We start from the raw sequence: 4,177 nt of genomic DNA, 5'->3' as shown, positions 1-4,177 counted from the left end.
TCTTTTTCAAATGTTAACCGGAATGACGGAGTGGGAATTTTGATCCAAAATAAAGACATTCTCATCAAGCAGTCCATTGTAATTGAAGAAGGGAGATGTATTTGTTTTTTGTTGGACTTCCGAGGCTGGGTATTCAAGATACTTTGCATATATGCAAATGCGGAGAAGAAAGAACGTTTGCTATTGTTTGAGAAATTGAAGGTTTTTTTACATGGGAAAGTTCCAGTTTGGATTGTAGGGGACCTTAATTGTATATTGCATAAACAGGCAAGAGCAGGCTCTTATGAGTCTAACGTCGATGTGACAGGTAACCTGTGGAAACGCATGATGTCTGACTTTTCACTCCAGGATGCTGTTGCTGAGGTGCCTGGTCCATTTACTTTTCATGCGGATGATGGGCTTACAGACTCAAGGCTGGATTATTTTTTTTTCTCTAGCAGTGCTGGAAAATGTGTGAACTATTGGCAAGAGAGAGTTAGTTTTTCAGATCATGAGTGTTTGTTCGGGGTGTTTGAGGTGAATGGTTTTGCCTACGGTAAGGGGGTTTGGCGTTTGAATACGAGTATTTTGGATGAAGTGAGTGTTAAGGATGTTTTTGTTAAAAAATATGTTTTTTGGGTAAGAAAGAAAAGGTGCTTTGAGGATGTTGTGGCATGGTGGTTGTGGGTTAAAGCTAGGATTAAGGGTTTTTTTAGGAAAATTGGGTATGCAAGAGCGAAGGAGAAAAGATTGCTGTTTTCTAATTATAATAGGAGATTAGCCTTTTTGTATGAATGTCGCGCTGCTGGGGTGGACGTGAAGAAGGATTTGGAGAAATTAAAGAAAGAGATGGATGATTGGTTCATAGAGCGGGGGAAAGAGATTATTTTTAGGTCCAAGGTAAAATATAGAGAAGAGGATGAAAAATGTACGAGTTTATTCTTTCAAAAGTTGTGTAGTGGGAAGAGAGACATGAATGTGATATTGAATGATAGCGGAGATGAGTTGTGCGGGGAATCAGTTCTGAGGGAGGTGCGTGATTTTTATGAACGTTTGTATGAGGAGAAGAATTGTGATCCTGGAAGTGAGATAGAGTTTCTGAATGGGATACAGAATTTTGTTTCAGAGTATGACAGGATGGCGTTGGTGGATGAGATTGGTGAGAATGAGTTGTATGATGTGTTAAAGAATTCTCCTCGGAATAAATCTCCTGGATTGGATGGTATTCCGTGTGATTTTTATGTTAAATACAGGGATGTGGTGGGTCATGAGTTGTTAGAAGTGATGAGATTTTTGTTTGCAGGAAGAAGGATGCCTGGTGCAATGAAGGAAGGGTTAGTGGTGCTCCTTTATAAAAAAGGTGACAGAAGGATGTTAGTGAATTGGAGGCCAATAACTTTATTGAATGCGGATTATAAGTTATTTGCAAAGCTCTTAGCTTGTCGTATGAAAGTAGTTATTGGCAGTGTGATTGGGGAGGAACAAGTGTGTGCTGTACCAAAGAGGAAAATTCATGAAAATATTGGTTTTGTGAGGGATGTTTTGGAAGATTGTAAGAGTAGGGGTAAGGGTGTGATTGTTGGTGCATAGGATTTCGAAAAAGCGTATGATCGGGTAGCGCATGTTTTTTTGTTTGCAGTTTTAAGGATGTTGGGTTTTCCTGATAGGTTGGTTAGAATGATTGAGGGTATGTATGAGGGTGCATGTAGTATGGTGCAAGTGAATGGCTTTATGACAGATTCTTTTATGATTCGTTCAGGTGTTAGGCAGGGCTGTCCTCTCTCGCCTATTTTGTTTATTAGCGTGATAGAACCGTTGTTACAAAGGATTAGGAAGGATAAGGTGATTAAGGGTTTTTTGGTTCCGGGTAGTGATGGCAGGAGTATTAAGGTTTTAGGTTACATGGATGATGTGTGTGTGTTGTGTGAGTCTGTGGGTGACTTTACAAGAGTAAAATTATTAGTTAATTTGTTTTGTATGGCTTCTGGGTTTAAGATAAATTGGGGTAAGAGTAAAGCGAAGGTGTTTTTTGGTAAGGAGGTAATGGTGGATCCGGATATTGAATGTGTCAGAGAGGGGTTGAAGGTTTTGGGGGTTTGCTTTGAGGAAGATTTAAAAGGGAGAGTAAGTTGGGAGGAGTTGGGTAGTAGAGTTGGGAGAAAATTAGGTTTTTGGAGGTTAAGAGAATTATCGTTTACCGGTAAAATATTGGTCGTGAAAAGTGTAATATTGCCTATGTTACTTTACTTAGCTTTGGTTTTTCCTCCTTCTGTGTTAATGTTGAAAAGGATAAATAGACTTCTTTTTGTATTTTTTGGGGGGAGCAATATTGAAAAGGCTAAACGGGTTTTGTTGTTGAGGAGCAGAGTGAATGGGGGTTTAGGTTTTCCCAATTTGGAGGCTTTTTTGGGTTTGAACTTGATTTGCTTTTTTGTACAGCTTTTGAAAAAACAATCTTTAGCTGCTTGTATGGCGAGATATAAGGCAGGGGCGATGATGCGCCGTCTAAAATGGGTGGAGCATGATAGATGTAAGCCGGTTTCTTTTCTTTGCCCGAGTTGGTATTCGAGTATTGAGTTATTCATTCTAAAATTTCAGTTGGAGCGTGTTGAGAGAGATAGTTTTGTGGATAAGAAAAACGTGATAAAGAGGATGTGTGTGGATAATGCATTGTGTGAGATAGATGGTTTAAGGTCGAAAGAGATAGCTGAAGTGTGGGGGAAGTTGGTGAAGTATGATGTGTCCAATAAACAGAAGGACTTGGTATGGATGTCTTTACATGGAGTTTTGCCAGTTAGGAGTGTGCAGAAGAGGAGGGGTTTGGCGGTTTCTGAGAGGTGTCCGAGGAATAGATGTGGTGATGATGAAGAAGTGAGTCATGTGTTTTGGGGGTGTGGTTATGCAAAGGAAGTATGGAGGAAGTTGGGTGGATTATGTGAGGTTTTGACTGCGGTTAAGAGGTTGAGTTATGAGACTGTTATGTTTGGGTTAGGTTGTGTGGGAAGTGATAAGGAAAGGATTATGTGGGTGTTTTTGGCATGTGTAAAGGAAGTGTTGTGGAACAGTAGAAATTTGTATGTGTATAAGAATGTGGATTTTGATGTTAATGATTGTGTGCGTATGGTACTGGAGAAATTGTATTTTCATTATAAGTGGGATTTAAAGAGGGGTGTGGATGCAGAGGGTGTGTGGAAATTTATGAAGTGGAAAGATGTGATAAAATGGTAATAGTTTTTTTGTATTTTTGGAAATATGTTGTATTTTTTTTATTGTAAAATTTATTAAAGAAGACCATAGTGATGAGATTTAAGACTGAGGCGCAGAGTTTTGGTAAACCCTAATGGGTCTTGCCTTTTAATTTCTGCAAAGTTTTAAACCTGAATGGTTTTATAAAAAAAAATCAAAAAAAAAATAAAAAATCTGTTCTTATCAGTTTAATATCTGATACGTCCCCTATTTGGGGACCATATATTAAATGGATTTTTGGAACAGGGAGATGGAAGAAGAGCTTGCTCTGTCCACTCCACGCATTGACCCATTATTGCAGTATCTCCGGGACCAGTGCACTCCTTCTCTGATCCAGTTTCTAAAAACAGATTGAATTGAAATCAGCGCAAGTTGTCTTTTAACCCTTTATGTGAATTGATTTCAGGGTCAAAGAAGCACTTTTCTCAGGCCAAGTGTAGCATTTTGTTTGATTTCTCCTGGCCAATTGCAACATTTTCTGTGCCTTGCCTGGCCTTGCTTTCACCTATGTCTGTCAAACATTGCATTGCATTCAATATGCAATCAATCAATCAATCAATCAATCAATTTGTCTTTACTGGTTGCTGCAACAGGTGTGTTAAGATATAGGCCTCTATTAGGCCTTTCTTACAGTGTTGCAAATATACTGTGTCGGCTACCAAACTAGGCCCCTGCTGTCTGTCAGCCCTTGCTATTTAAATTGAAGTATCCAATGAGTAGTTCTGCCATACATACTGCATTTCTGACCGCAGGAATTCTTTTTTGAAACATTGTCTCCCTCTTGTGGACCACCGGCTTTTCAATGCGTTGTATTCTATGCATTTTTAAAAGAAAAAAATAAGTAAAAATGGTGCCTGTGCTGATCTTGAATAGGCTTGTCTTGTCCATCTACACCTGTGTGTGTGAGCATTCTAATGCTTTTCACCAACCAGGTGCGCTGCCTGCAGTAGAT

General features: G+C 39.2%; 1 non-coding gene across 1 annotated transcript; it reads left to right on the top strand.

The window, feature by feature from the left end:
• Positions 1-3,360: 3,360 nt before the first annotated feature.
• On the top strand, positions 3,361-3,551 carry LOC143770665 (U2 spliceosomal RNA). Its single transcript, XR_013214690.1, has one exon. It is a non-coding gene; the product is annotated as a U2 spliceosomal RNA (small nuclear RNA).
• Positions 3,552-4,177: the final 626 nt, after the last annotated feature.

This window comes from Ranitomeya variabilis, chromosome 4 (assembly GCF_051348905.1).
Source record: "Ranitomeya variabilis isolate aRanVar5 chromosome 4, aRanVar5.hap1, whole genome shotgun sequence".
Lineage (NCBI taxonomy): Eukaryota > Metazoa > Chordata > Amphibia > Anura > Dendrobatidae > Ranitomeya > Ranitomeya variabilis.
This window is presented reverse-complemented; position numbering and strand designations above follow the sequence as displayed.